This window comes from Diabrotica virgifera, chromosome 2 (assembly GCF_917563875.1).
Source record: "Diabrotica virgifera virgifera chromosome 2, PGI_DIABVI_V3a".
NCBI lineage: Eukaryota > Metazoa > Arthropoda > Insecta > Coleoptera > Chrysomelidae > Diabrotica > Diabrotica virgifera.
The window spans coordinates 50,437,649-50,454,408 of NC_065444.1; the positions used below are offsets into that span (position 1 = coordinate 50,437,649).

Here is a 16,760-nt window from a genome sequence, read left to right on the forward strand (position 1 = left end):
TCAGACCCGTATAGTACAGTAGTGTCAAGATGATGACCTCTGTGAAGGAGATGAAAAAGGACAAGGTGCCGGAGCACGACAACTTTCCAGCAGTAATCTGAAAGTTACTTAGCTTATCTGAAAGGGAGAAGGCGACACCGTAGAATACTTCAATTACCGCACAATCCGGCTTTTACGTTACGCCATGAAATTATTCGAAAACGTAATTAAAGCCTGACTCAGAACCATCATTCGCAGCCATTCCAATCATTGTGCATTTTAAAAGGGAAGCAGCACAACGGACGCGATTCCTGCCGCTAGGCTGCTCTCGATGAGCAGTGGAGCTAAGTACAGGAAATAAAGTGCCATATAGGAAAGGCAAGAACGGTCTTTAACAAAATGGGCGCCATCTTCAAAAGCCACAACATATCCCTAGATAAAATGTTATGTTTTCTCTGTATTATTGTATACAGCTTACAGACACCACTATTAAAAAACTTGCATTTGAGATGTGGCTTTATAGAAGAATACTGCGAATATCATGGACAGCAAGGATTACGAACAAGGAAGTTCTAGGAAGAATTAAGAAGGAACCGGAGATTGTGTTTACTTCTTCTTCTTCAAGTCCGTCTCCTATCGGAGGTTGGAAATCATCACATCTATTCTTATTTTACTGGCGGCTGCCCTAAATAGGTCGATGGAACTGCAGCCGAACCATTCCCTCAGATTTCTTAACCAAGATATTCTGCGCCTGCCGATACTTCTCTTACCCCTGATTTTACCCTGAATGATCAGTCTCAGCAGCGAGTATTTGTCACCTCTCATAACATGGCCAAAGTATTCAAGCTTTCTTCTTTTAACAGTAAGTACAACTTCACATCCTTTTCCGATCCGACGTAAAATTTCGGCATTCGTCACGTGGTCCACCCAAGATACACGTAGCATTCTACGGTAACACCACATCTCAAAAGCTTCAATGTTTTTAATGATGCCCATCTTGATGGTCCATGACTCAACTCCGTATAATAAAGTGGAGAAGATATAACACCGCAGCATACGCACTCTCAGATCAAGATTTATGTCACGACTACAGAGAAATATTTTCATCTTGTTAAATGCTGATCTAGCTATTTCTATTCTTGCTCTTATTTCTTTTGTTTGGTCGCCTGTATGATCCAGGCAAGCTCCAAGGTATTTATAGGAGGATACCCTTTCTATAACCGTGTTATTGACAACCAAATCATTCCTGGCGTGTGGATCTTTTGTTATTACCATCCATTTAGTTTTTCTGAGGTTTAATGTAAGTCCGTAGCTGTTGCAGTAGTGGTTAGTGCGTTCCATCAGTCGTTGCAGATCTGTAAGATTGTCTGCTAATATCACTGTGTCGTCAGCGTATCTCAAATTATTGATTGTATTTCCGTTGATCACTACACCACAACTAACGTCCGACAGAGCTTCTTTAAATATGACTTCGCTTACTTCGCTATAAAAATTAAACAAAAGAGGAGACAGAATACACCCCTGTCTTACTCCTCTACATATTTTGATCTCCTCAGTCATTTCATCATCTACCTTGACTCGTGCTGTTTGATTCCAATACAAATTAGTTATTATTCTAATATCTTTTTCATCAATGTTCTTTTCGACTAGAAGTTGTCTCAGTCGGTCGTGTCGGACTCTATCGAAGGCCTTCTCAACGTCTATAAAGCAGGCGTATACATCCTGATTGATATCCAAACACCGTTGAAATAGTACGCCCACACCAAAGAGCGCTTCCCTCGTACCAAGGCCGTTCCTGAAGCCCATTTGTGTTTCACTAATATCTTCTTCCAGTTTGCGGAAAATTCTATTATGAATGATTTTTAGAAAAACTTTAAGCATATGACTCATCAAGGCAATCGTTCTGTAATCCGAGCACTCTTTTACATTTGATTTTTTAGGTATTAAAATGAATGTGGACCTTAACCAGTCTTGTGGTATTATTCCAGCATCATATATGTTGTTAAATAACTCGAGTATCATGTTCATCACTTCTCCATCAATAAGTTTTAATACTTCAACCGGTATTTCATCAGGCCCTGGTGTCTTACCATCCTTGGTGTTTTTTAAAGCATATTCCAGTTCTTGTTTAAGTATCCTTAAACCCTTCATTTCTTCTCGTTTCACTGTTATTAATTCTCTTTCGTCGTCAAAAAGTTCTTTTACGTATTCTTTCCATCTTGTGAGTTTTTGTTTGAAATCTATTATAATCTTGCCTTCTGAATCATTCACCATTCCACTATGAGTCTTCTTCTTTGTACCAGTCATTTCTCTGATCTTCTTATGCATGCCGAAACTATCGTACTTTCTCTCACATTCCTCAATATCCTTGCATTGTTCTGACAGCCACTTTTCTTTTTCCTCTTTGATCATTCTCTTTATGGTTCGATTTATTGCATCATATTGTTGTTTGTTTTTGTTCTTATAGGCACGTCTCTCATCCATTAAATTAAGAATTTCTTCTGTCATCCATGCCTTTCTTTTAGTTCTCTCAGTTTTACCATCAAACGCAAAAAATTGCTTTACTTGGGACACTTTATAAGAAATCAGCACCGTTACTCCCTGCATATTGCAAGGTAAAGTCAAAGGTAAGCGAGGACCCGGTAGGAGGAGACCCGTAATATCATGGCTGCGGAATTTGAGAACATGGTTTAAGACAACCTCATGGTTTCAAGTGGTAGCGAGCAAGATTATGATTGCCAATATAATTTCCAACATCCGAAATGGATAGGAACCAGAAGACGTAGGCTGCTCTTGGTGAGGCATCGAGAGAAGAACAAAACATTGTACCTTTTCTCGATCTGGAAGTTTCATTCGACTGTGTGTCTCATGATTTTATCCAGAACGCCCTTAGATCACACGACGTTCCTGAAACATACATGTTCTGGTTGATATTTCTTTACACCAACGTTACAAGCGTAGTCCGATGCCCATCAGAAATAACCCCGGTTTTCCCTATCACTGTTGGTGTCCACCAATGATCGTCTCTAATCCCCGTTCCACTTTCTCCTGTGTAGGAACCCGCCACCGCGAACTTTCAAGAACCATACATACATGGTCGATGTTGTTTGTCGACGACATCTTTCTCGCCAACACCAGCAGCCACGAATTGCAGCAAGGCCAAAATCTGAAGGCTCGATAACTATGGGTTGCGTCTAAACATGATGAAAACCAAATATATGAACTGTGGATCTCAAATACCTAAATAATCTTTACTTATAGATTCTCTTCGGAAAGAGATAAAAGGTATCACTAATAGGAACAGATAGTGGATGTGAAATATTTCTGAGTTAGCTTCCAGCTGGGTTATTAAAACCACAATAACAGCAGTTTTACTTTCTAATAATATGACTGATTATATTTTCCAGAAAATGTAGCAAAGATCTCATCACTTCAATCAAGAGGAAGAGAAGAGGAAAGACACAACATAGATAGCAATCAGGATAAGGTTTGTTGATGAGAAAAACAGACATTATTTCTTATTGTAAAAAATACAGATGAAGAAATTGGTATCTTTGTCGGTATCTCTTATCTAAAGCACAATTATTGCTATCACTGGAAAAATGGTGCTCCAATGATAAAACATTCAGTATCCTAAACACCTGTTGTACTCCATACAATGTTCGTTACAACAAACTATCCAGATCCACCTTTTACAACATTCGCTTAATCTCAGCCATAATTACCCCGTTATAAAACAATAAAGAGCACTTATATCACTATTAAACGGTAAGCGCCTTTACCCCATTGAGCACAAACAGGTGGCAAGTCGTTAAGAAATCAGTGCAATATCTAGATCTCATAAAATAGCAGCGCTGAAGTAATAGTCTGCATTTATCCCTCATAAAATCCACTGGAAGTGTGTAATACACCACGTCACATAAAGTTAATCTCTACGACCTCAGCCAACTCGTGACAGACATTCAGCGAGTTAGAAAAAGACAGAGAACGTCATAAGCGTCAAACAGTAGTGTCGTAAAGTTGATACCAAAAAGCTGCCAGCCCAAAAGAGTTGGTTTTGCAGGAATGGATCTGCCCGATTTGGGAAAGTTTTCAATTAAGCATTCGTAAAAGTTTATGGCGCAAACTTGTTTGAAAACAGGAAACCAACAGAATGTCAGAAGGATGTTTAATGTACGTTAATATAAATATACGAGGAAAATACGTCACTTGTGAGTTTTGATTATCATTCGCTATTAGATTAATTTTTTTTTTGCATATTTCAATACATATTGTTTAGCTCAACTACAGACAAATAAAAGGAGCTAAACAACACATTGGTTCAAATGTATAATCATAGAATGTAATAAACATTATACAGGGTGGAAAGTGGAAACCACTTATGCAATAAAATTACTTCTGTCCTTGTTTTAAAAACTTATAAAAACGCCGAGACTCTTTCATTTTTATATGTAAATATAATAAACTCTTTTTACATATTAATTTAAATATACAGGTTGATTCAAGCAAGCAACCCGATTTCAACTAACTATATCAGGTACTGGGGAACAGTTTGGTTTAACAATAAACATAAGAAAACAAAAACCATGGTTATCAGTAAGAGGGTCAAAGTCATAAAAGATCCAGATAAAACACGAAGATATTGAGCAAAATGCATGATCATAGCTAAATCAGCACACGCAAATATCCAATTAACTATTGAAGATACTCTAATTGAGAGTGTGGATAACTACAAATACTTAGGAACATGGATAACATCAAATGTAGACCAAACCAAAGAAATCAAGACACGTATTGAAATAGCACGTGCGTCATTCATTAAACTTAAAAAGTTTCTTTGTTGTCGGGATATAAGGTTAGAACTACGCCTAAGGATGCTTCGATGTTACGTGTTCTCTACTACAACAATTTTCGCAACTCGTTTCATCACCTTTTTTGTAGATTGGACAGATGAATGCATTGTTCCATTGTTGCGGCATTTCCTCTTTTTGCCAGACTGTTAATATTAGTCGGAAAATTTTTTCTTGCAGCTTTTCTCCTCCTGCTTTAAAAATCTCTGCCGGAATTCCGCTTTCTCCTGCGCTTTTGTTATTTTTTTGCTTTAATATTGCTTCTTTTACTTCTTGTAGTGTAGGTTCTTCTTCACGTTGTTATTCTGTGTTATCCTGTTGATGTTGTTCTATTTCCTGGGGTTTTGCTTGTTTATTTGCATTTAATAGTTCTTCAAAATACTCTGCCCATCTGTTCAATTTTTCTGCTGTTTCTCCTAAAAGCACACCGTCTTTACCTCTACAGTAACTTGTTTTACTCTTTGCAATTCCTCGGGATTTTTTTACTTCTTGGTAGAAATTTCTTATTTCCTAGTTTATGTATGATTCTTCTATTGTTTTCAACTGTTTGTCAAGATGTTCTCTTTTCTTTTTTCTGCGGATTTGTTTTACTTCTCTTCTTGCCATTTTATATTTTTCTGTAGTATCCTGTGTATTATTTTTGTCTTTTTCTAGTTTTGCTTTATTTCTACGTATCAATACTATTTTACAATCCTCGTCAAACCAGTCTCTTCGTTTCTCTGCTTGTACTTTTCCTAGACAAAGTTCCGTTGCTTCTGTCATCGCTATCTGTATATTCTTCCATTCTTCATCAATATCTTCTGCGATGGGGTAACGAAGTCTTTTATTTATCTCGACCACAAATCTGTTTGCCATTTTTTCTTCTTAAGTAATTCTATCTTGTATTTTAATCTTTCTTTTGCTGTTCTTGGGTTTCTTGGCAGCTCTTGTTTAAGTTTGGCTATTGTTAGAATATGATCGCTATTGGTATCTGCCCCTCTGTAGCTTCTGGAATCGGTAATTGCTCTGATATGTTTACTTTCTATTAATACGTGGTCTATCTGGTTTTTTGTCCTTCCATCTGGAGATATCCAAGTTATCTTATGAATATCCTTATGGTCAAATCTTGTGCTTACAAGTTTCATTTTATTTTCTGTTGCAAATTCAATTAATTTTTTCCCATTTTCATTAGATTCCTTATGCAAACTTTTCCCACCCGTTATACTTCTGTAAATCTCTTCTCTTCTTATTTTGGCATTCATATCTCCTACGATTATCTTTATGTCATATTTATGAATTTTATCCATCAAATTACTTAGCTTCTCATAGAACTCTGTCTTGGTTTCTAGGTCTTTTTCTTCAGTGGGGGCATGTGCATTAATGACGGAGTGCACGGAGACGGCACTTGAAGTAAAAGATATCAGGTAGGGTTTATTATGAATAATACAGGGTGAGATTTCGATATTATAATATAAAGTGTTATAGAATAAAATTGTTTGTGTTGTTATTTTAGAAAATTTAAAAAAATCAGATGTGGGCTTTTCAAACATAGGTATGTACATTTAAATGTACAGGGTGAGTCAGGCAATTTTAGCATAGTTCATCATCTTTATTTTGAGGATCAAATAATAGAGACAATTCTAAACAATTTGACAACTTATTCATCATCATCATCATCAACAGCTAATCCATTCGTCGTCGGATGTAAGCCGTCCTTAGGTGTTTCCATTCATTTCTGTTCGATGATTTTTGCATCCATTCGTAGCCAGCCGTTCGCTTTGATGTCATCAGTACATCTGGTTTGAGTTCTGCCTCTACTTCTCTCACTTATTGATCTCCATTCAAGAATTCGCTTCTTCCAACGGTTGTCGTCCATTCTCCCTATATGTCCTACCCAGTTCCATTTTAACATGGCAATCTTTTGATTCACATCTATTACTTCTGATCGTCTTCTTATTTCTTCGTTGGATTTGCGATCGCTGTGCCTAATGTTGAGCTTGCTCCGTTCCATAGCTCTCTGAGTCACATTAATTTTATGGACTATGCTGTTGTGAAAAGACCATGCTTCAGTTCCATATTGGACAGGTAATACGCACTGATCGAAGGTTTTTGCCTTTTAACTATTTGGCAAGTTTGATTTGAATACTGTTTGTAATCGACCAAATGCTGCCCATGCTAGAGAACCTCTTGTATTTAAATCAGTCTTTGGGTTAGGCTTTGACAGTTCGAATTTTTCTCCCAGGTGTATCTGCTAGGCAGATTCTTTTTTATATTCTTATTATTCTGAGTTGTATCCTCAGTTATATCTAGAGATTCGTTGGTTGGATATTTAGTTTTTGCTATATTTATTTATATGAACCTATTTCTTTTGCTTTTGTATTTATGTAGATCTAGTATTCCTATAGGTCTTGTAATTCTCCTATGTCTTAGTGCTATTAGCGCAACATCATAGGCAAATTTCAGATGATCCAGGTTGTTGCCATCTATCGTCACTCCTTTATTTGCCCATTCTAAAGGTCTAAACATATCTTATAGAGCTAAAGTAAATAGTAAATATTTTTTTCCCTCGTGATTTACTATGGAATCTCTAACGCGAGAATTTTACTGTCATCGTTGCATTTGGATGTCTTTTTAAAGACAGATCACATGCTATGATTTTTTTGTGACGGATATTCTTGAGTTGGGATTGATTTCATGTAATCGAATGAACTCTCTTTTAGTAAAGTCGTCCCAGGAACGCAACTCATAAATATTGGTGATATCATTTTAAAGTCTTCTGCTTTAAAATGTATAATATACGTCTGAATTGCCAATATAAATGAGTCAGATTAAATAAAATATTAGAAGAATTTTTTTACTTAGCAACAACATTCTTGTTTATTTTAGTAGTACATATTTTGTATTTTGACAACGAAACCCGATTTGGGATTCGAAACGATAATAAAATTATTTTTCAATTTAATTGTGGCATATTTCCCATCTAAATAGTTAATCATAAATAGTTTGGGTGAGATAGAATCTCTTTGTCTAACCTTACTCTGTAGTTTTATCTTTTCTGTTTTCTCTCTGTTTTTATTGGCGATGTTGCGTTGTCATATATTATACATATTTAATGGTTTTTGTAAATCTGTCATCACTCTATTGTTGCTTAAGTCATTAAAGATTGCCCAAATTTTTATTAGTCCAGAAAGTCACTGCGCATCCGCTAGGAAAAATATTCTAATTCGGATTTTTTGCACAATCTTACTCAAAAAGGACTCCTTTTAACAAATTTGCATGTTGCCAGGACCAAAAGGTGGTCAAAAATTTTTTAAACGTTTTTTTTTTTGTTTTTTTCCTAAAATTACTATTTTTGCATGGAAAAAGTTTTTTTAGGTTTTTTGGATCATTCCAAACAGAAAAGATCTTTAGTAACTTTTCTCTAAAAATGATAGTTTTTGACATATAAGCGATTAAAAATTGAAAAATTGCGAAATCGGCCATTTTTAACCCTCAAAAACTATGTGAAAAACTGAAAATTTGAATGTTGCCAAGGTAGGTAGATATTCTTTAAACATCGATTGATGAAATCCCGAAGAGTTTTTTGCAATACAATATTCAAAACTCCTTTGTTTTTTAATTGCTAATCAAGTGTGCGCGACACTATTTTCCACCGACAGTATGGTGCAAATGAAAGGAATAAATTCGTTATTTCGTAAACTGGCGACTTTAAGGAAAAATCCCGAAACAGGTCGATTTTTATTTTTAAGTTATGATATTGTGGCATATATGGTATACTAGTGACGTCATCCGTCTGGGCGTGATGACGTAATCGATGATTTTTTTGAATGAGAATAGGGCTCGTGTGGTAGCTCATTTGAAAGGTTTTTCAATTCTCTATTCAGTAATGTAAACATTTACATAATTATTTATACAGGGTGTCCTTCTACTTCTTTTTTTGTCAAATAATTTAATTTAATAAAAAATTTTTGGACACCCTGTATAAATAATTATGTAAATGTTGATATTACTGAATAGAGAATTGAAGAACCTTTCAAATGAACTAGCACATGACCCCTATTCTCATTTAAAAAAATCATCGATTACGTCATCACGTCCAGATGGATGACGCCACTAGTATACCATATATGCCACAATATCATAACTTAAAAATAAAAATCGACCTGTTTCGGGATTTTTTCTTAAAGTCGCCGGTTTACGAAATAACGAATTTATTCCTTTCATTTGCACCATACTGTCGGTGGAAAATAGTGTCGCGCACACTTGATTAGCAATTAAAAAACAAAGGAGTTTTGAATATTGTATTGCAAAAAACTCTTCGGGATTTCATCAATCGATGTTTAAAGAATATCTACCTACCTTGGCAATATTCAAATTTTCAGTTTTTCACATAGTTTTTGAGGGTTAAAAATGGCCGATTTCGCAATTTTTCAATTTTTAATCGCTTATATGTCAAAAACTATCATTTTTAGAGAAAAGTCACTAAAGTACTTTTCTGTTTGGAATGATCCAAAAAACCTAAAAAAACTTTTCTCCATGTAAAAAAAATAATTTTAGGATAAAAACAAAAAAAAAACTTTAAAAAATTGTTGACCATCTTTTGGTCCTGGCAACATGCAAATTTGTTAGAAGGAGTCCTTTTTGAGTAAGATTGTGCAAAAAATCCGAATTAGAATATTTTTCCTAGCGGATGCGCAGTGGCTTTCTGGACTATATTGGGTCAAATGCTTTCTCGTAATCTACCATAGCTATCCAGAGTGTTATATTGTATTCGTTTGATTTTTCGATCAGTGTTCTTATTACTTATAATATATTATGATCTAATTTGTAATACTACCATATGGGCCATTCCACGAACATACGCCTGTTTTGGATTATTTCGACAACGAATATTCTACTGTGCAACATAAGAAGTACGAAAGTAAATGGCGCTCATAATTATTCCAATAAACAACAATGTAATTTGCAATTTACTTTCGTTCTTCTTATTTTGCACAGTAAAATATTCATTGTCGAAGTAATCCAAAACAGGCGTATATTCGTGGAATAGGGTATATTATACTAAGTAGGTAGAATATGTTATTATTACTTGTATATTATGATCACTTGTATATAATCAATCACTACAATAAATCTCTTTCCACTTATCTCTACCCAAAGTATACATTTCCTGACCTGATTGTAGGGAGCAAAGTCGTACATTTTCTCCCTAGGGAGACAAAGTAAAAATGACGTCATGGTATGTCATTGATGAAATAACCTATTGACGCCCTATACAATATTCTACTTTCTATTACGTACCTAAGTATTTATACATTTTAACGTTTATGTATAGATCACCCTGCATTTTGCAAAATGGTAAAAAATAGTAAAATGATATTCTGATTTAACAATTTTTACATTAATAATTTTCCTTATATTTGACAGTTGACAGTTATACTGTACCTACTTGTTAGTTTTAGTTCTCGAATAAATTTTGTTAATTACCTACTACATAAGTAAAAAAATTATTTAAAAATGAAAAAATTACTTGTTATTTGAGGGAGATGGAAAAATCATATGTATAACATGGGAGTAAAGTGCATTTTCCTTCCTTGAATGATTACTGCCCTCCGCTACGCGTCGGGCAGTAAACTTCATTCTCGGGAGGAAAAGTAGCACTTTACTCCCTTTTTATACAAATAGCTATTATATTTGTTCAAGTGTAATTTGTCGTGTCTTGTTTACCTCTCCGACAATAAACGTCAAAGATTTCTGACAGATAAGATCTGGTATCGTGTCATCATTCTACTTCGACATATAAACTCTTCGCGTTCTAAAATTGTTACAACATTGAGCAAAAAATTGTCTGTAAAAATGAGTGAATGTAATATTTTTAAAATGTCATGGTTGTACGACTAGACTACTTGTTTAGTAAAAATGTCATAGATGTGAACCGGTAGACCTGACAATAAACCTGACGCCACATAATATCAGAAATTGTTGTTGAGCTTATCGTGCATCCATGTCGCATTTTATGTTTAAATAAATATGCTTTATGTCGTTAGGACCATACCATGGTTTTTATCTTTTACAATCTACTTAAAAAGACTAATTTTTTTCACAAAATCAGACACATGAAATAAAATAATTTTTTTAATTTGTATGTAGAGAAAGAGATCTGGTCCTTTCATATTAAAGTAAAAAAATGCAACACTAAAGTAGTACAACGATGTTTTTAAATATTTACTTATGAAAGCATATACATTGTAATATTCTTATTATTTAATAACATAAACGTCATTTTCGTCAAAAAATTAATAAAGAGTGGCTCGTCCTTGATTGTCTATACAGTCATATACTCTTTGGGGCAAATTAAGTGGTCTATATAATATTGTAGTAAACTCATCCAGATTCTTCTTATGGTATGCAAGGGGTCTTCTAAGTTTGTTGGAGGACGTGGCAATCGATTTAGCTTTCGACCTACCATATCCCACACATGTTCGATGGGTGACAAATCAGCTGATCTTGATGGCCACTTCAAAGTCTCTATACCAGATTCTTTTATGAACTCCATAGTTTCACGGGCAATATGAGGTCCTGCAATATCCTGTTGAAAGATTGAATTTGGAATGATTGGTAAATAGGGGTGTAAAACCGGTTGAAGTACTTCAACCATATATCGTCGACTTGTCAAAGTGCCGTTAATACGAACTAGAGGCTAGAGGTGATCTGCTTCCCAAACATATAGTAAACCATACCATAATGCTTGGATGTCTTTATCTGACGTTCTACAACCAAGTATATATTTTCGTCTCTCATCTCGAAAATTTCTTACTCTTGTTTGGGTGGCTCTGATGCGCCCATCAGAGCCCACCCAAACAAAACCTAGATTCATCACAAAAGCCGACATTATCCCAGTTCGGAAATCAATTTATGAATGTTTTGTATTTTTAGAACGAGTTTCGAAGTGGAAATCGAAACGTCAAATAAATTTAATTTTAAAGTAAAATTGTGGCTTATTTTTAACACAAATAGTAAATCATTTAGGTAGATTTGTAATGAGAAGTGAAGAATTACTAACGCAAACTGAATTGAAACTACACTTACTTGTTCGTTCAAGGACTACCTATAATCTACATATAAGCACGACGGAGTAGAGTACAAACATTGAATCTAAAAGAGTAATTTTTTTACCTTATAGAGTAGGGTGGCCAAATCATAAACTTGAGAAAACGGGACATATCCAAAGAGGATTTGGGGGCAATACCTATTCTTCAGAGGCCTCCATCGAGACGTAATCATTAAAAGATTCTCTTTTTAGCTCATTTAAGACATAAACCATTTTCAATTTACCTATGAATACGTAATTTAATTTTAATAATAGATCCGTCCATCTATGGCCAAATAGCCAAAAATAGATCTCCTTTCGTAGATCTTAAGAAGGCTTATGACTCGATACCTAGAACCAAGCTATGGAAAGCAATGGAAGACATCGAAGTTCCACGAAGATTAATAACAGCAGTAAAAGCACTCTACAAGAATAACACAGTAGCTATTAAAATGGGCAATAGAATATGCAGTCCATTTAAGACGACAAAGGGACTACTACAGGGCTGCTCCACATCCCCTACCCTGTTCAAGATACCTACCCTGTTACAGAGTGGAGCCCGATAGGAAGAAGCAAGAGAGGCAGACCCCGAAGATCCTTCAGAGACAGAGACGAAGTGGACGAAGCAATGGAGAGACGAAATCTACAAGAAGGGGACTGGCAAGACAGAAAGAGCTGGAGAGAACGGTTGGGTGTCCGTTCAAGTATTACGTAACGCAGGTTAGGGGGGGGGGTTAAAAATATTCAAAAATTGCGTTACGTAATAGTTAAACGCCCATTAGAGTGCGTTAAGTAGGGAGGAGAGGGGTCAAAAATCTTCAAAAATCGCGTTACGTAATACTTGAACGCTCCCTGAAGGAATACAGTGTAAACTGTGGAAATCCTTGGTATATAATACAATGTATTACGTTTGTGTCCAAGAAGTGTATATACCTATGTTTCAATTACATTTAATCATTTGTTATGTTACTCGCTGTATGTCGCGACACTTAATTTTTAAACTCCAGATTAAATGAGTGATGCCAATTTAATGAGTTCAAAATTTTAAAAAGGAATCTTGCAACCAGCGGCACAAAGTAATAAATTTTAAAAACCACCCGCAGTTCGTCCTGACAATCGCTTTTTTCTAGGTCAAAAATGAGTACATAAAAACATGCAATTACAGAGGGTAAAAAAGCTTCTAGGAAAACAACAATGAAGGGCAGGTCTGCTGACCTTGTTAAAAAATGTACCGAGATTCATATTTTTATACAAACATTTTGTTCCGTTAGGTGATTTGCAAGGTTAGGGATTTGTTTTGTGCAGAAATTTGGGTATGTTTTTTTTAGAAAGAAGTTCAAGCTACGCAAAATTGATGGTATTTACAGCTGATAAAGTATGTCGCTAGTTTGTAAAAGTTTTTTGGGGCCAGGTAAATTTATTTCGTTTATTTGAGAAATAAAAAAATATTAAAATAGACTAAGTACATATTTTGCCAATAACTTATTCCCATAAAGTATTCAAATGCATAATAATAAATTTCATTATGATAAGCAGATTCAAGCAGGTGTTGGAAAACTTAGAAGCTCAGAATACGTTGAGTTGACCATACAGCAGATGTATGTATTGTCGGTGACAATAAATTCTGAAGATTATACCTACAATGTGGAAGCCGAAAAAATATAAATTAATATGACTTAATATCTTAAATTAAGATAAGGAATAGTATACAGATAAGATACTTATGCTAGGCAATGGCTAGGCTATGCAAAAAAAACCAAAATAAAGGAGAAGGCGGCAAAGAATCAGAGGTAGATATTAAAAAGTGAGAAAGATGACGATAATGAACAATCAACACCAGCAATGACTTCAAACGAAGAAATGCACATCAAGGAGGGAGGGGTAAAGGAAGCATCAAGGAAATAAAAAATAGAAAATTACGAGGAGAAGACAGATTACTGAACAAACCCCTAAAGTGGACCAGATCAGATCAAACAACTATTAAAACGAATCTAAGAAATAATAGAACAAAACAGAATTTCACAAGAATGGAAATCAAACATTGTAATAATACCCCTTTTCAAAAAGGGGACAAATCTTTCCCGGAAAACTACAGAGAAATCAGTGTATTAAACACAACTCTAAAATTAACAAATAAAATGATAAAAAATGAACTGATTAAAAATATAACAATAACAGAAGAAAAACAAGGTTTTAGATAAGGGAAGGTCATGAATCGACATTATATTTATATTAAAACAAGTGCAAGAAAAATTACTAAAATACAACAAACCGGCAACCACATTTATATTTCGTAGACCTGAAGAAAGCATTTTACAGGGTGAAAGGACGTTATCAGAACAGCACAATAAAAGTAGAAGAAGAACTAACGGATCCAATTGAGGCTGGCAATGAGATATGACACGGAGATTCTTTGAACACTCTACTGTTCAATCTTATCGGAGATGAAATAATATATAAATAATAATTAAAACAGAATACCAAATGGGAGGAAAAGGAGTTAATAATCTACTATTTAGATAACTCAACACCAATCTTCCTAAGTGAACATGGTTTACAACGTATGTTTGATCTATATCTAATACATATATGGATGAAAAAGGCGGCGAAGGTAGGGGTATGCAGAAGAAGGATAAGACGCCAGGATGCAGGGCAAAAGGATACCAGGATCAAGTCTGGAGAGTTGACTCAAAGTTCGAAATGGTATCAGATGCAATTCATCTCTAAATACTATTTGGAAAAGGCGTTTACCGTCCTTTCACCAGGAAGGGACGAATGGGAGTCGAATAAAACGGATGAAGGTATTGGAGCTGGAGTACCTATACGGAGAGGAACTTAGCCTTAGTGAAAGACTAGAAATAACCACTCTACTATTTTTCATGCGCAAATTTATGCTAAAGAGGTGTGTCTGCAGGAAATAATAAAGAGGAACTGCAGGAACAGATTTATAAAAATTATATCCCATAGACAGATTAGGCATTATAGGCACTGGAATCAAATCGGATTAACTCGAACTTAGTTTGCAAATGTCTTCAAAATCTGATTCGGATCGAAAAAAGTAACAAAATAAGTTTACTCTATAGGTGCCTCGACATACTGGTATTAACAGGAACGAAAAAGCAGACCTACTTGCCAGGAAAGCGGCAAAAGAAACATTCATAGACCCAGAATCTGAAGAAACTGGAAGATAGGATAAATAATACCCGGACAAATAATCCCGGACAAAAAATCCCCACAAATTATATCTGGACAAAAAATCCCCGGACAAATAATCTCCGGACAAAAAATCCCCACAAAAAATCCCGGACAAATAATCCCCACAAATTTTTTTGGACAAAATATCCCCACAAAGTATTCCGGACAAAAAATCCCCAAGAAATATTTGCTGCCGAATAGTTCTCAAAGAGTTTTCCCGAAATTTTATCAAATTTCGAATTCCAATTCCATGCTGAACTTCAAAATTTACATGGCAGAAGAGTGTGAGTTTTTTCAAAAATCGTGGAAGATATAGGGAATTAGCTAAGGATCCGTTCTCATGACAGTCGCATATCGCGATTACAACTACATAATACATACATTTTACTTGAGACCGTTCACATGCCAATGCGCGTTTTAATGACCTAAAACGCGCGTTAGCATGTGAACGGTCTTCAGTAAAATGTATGTAGTTGTAATCGCGCGTTATCAAAACGCGCGTTAAGCGCCTGTCATGAGAACGGGGCCTTAGCTCATTCACCATATCTTCCACGATTTTTGAAAAAACTCGCACTCTTTTGTCATGTAAAATTTGAAGTTTTCAGCATGGACTTGGAATTCGAAATTTGGTAAAATTTCGGGAAAACTTTTAGAAAATCGCGATTCAGAGGACTGGACTGCGCTCCGTATTCTAATTGAAAAGTAAGATTGTTTTGCCTTCGCATTGCAACTGCATAAAAATGGTATACATTTTTATTTTTGATTTTTTAGAGATTTATTCGGCAGCAAATATTTCTTGGGGATTTTTGTCTGGGATTTTTTGTGGGGATTTTTTATCAAAAAAAATTGTGGGGATTATTTGTCCGGGATTTTTTGTCCGGGGATTATTTGTCCAGGGATAATTTGTGGGAATTTTTTGTCCGGTAATATTTGTCCGGGGATTATTTGTCCGGACCCCCAGAAGAAGTCCCTGGTCTAGTAAGAAGCACAGGCAAAAGAACAATATCCGATTGGGTGGAATGGATAAAACGAAACCACTGGTAAGAACAAATGGGTCTAAAACATTCGAAGGCTTTGATACATGAATCTTCGAAGAGGAGATCCCAATATAAATATAAATAGGAATAATCTGCGAATTAGCGTAGGTCTCCTAACGGGACTCTGTAGTCCTAAGGGAAACATGGCCAAAATCGGACTCTCAGAAAGTGCTGATTTCAGATTCTCTAACGCTGATGACGAGACAACTGCCCAGGGTTGGATAGAATAAGAATAGATTTGAACATTATTGATTCGAGCTAGTGATGAGCGAGACTGGTCTTGGTCTTGCGGTCTTGGTCTTGGTCTTGCAGCAAGACCAAGACCAAGACCAAGACCAAGACCGCCTTTTGGTTGCAAGACCAAGACCAAGACCAAGCTTGCAATAACAAGACCAAGACCAAGACCGAACCTTGCAAGACTGTGCAAGACCAAGACCAACCTGCAAGACTCTTGCACTTCTTTGAGAAAAATTGGTTTTTTATTATTTACTTAACTTTATTTTTTTAGTTCAATAATATATACTGACATTGTAATAAACCTTAAACAATATCGAATTTTTAAAATACATAATATTTTGGTTATATTTTTAAGTTGTTTTGATTAAGTCAAACGGTTTGCATTTTCTCAAC

At 35.3% G+C, this 16,760-nt stretch overlaps 1 protein-coding gene across 1 annotated transcript in view; it reads right to left on the minus strand.

Annotated features, from left to right (window-relative positions):
* The window catches only part of LOC114327685 (homeotic protein antennapedia-like), a 1,165,466-nt gene that overhangs the window by 1,139,272 nt on the left and 9,434 nt on the right, over nt 1-16,760 (minus strand). The gene's annotated exons all lie outside the window — the stretch shown is intronic.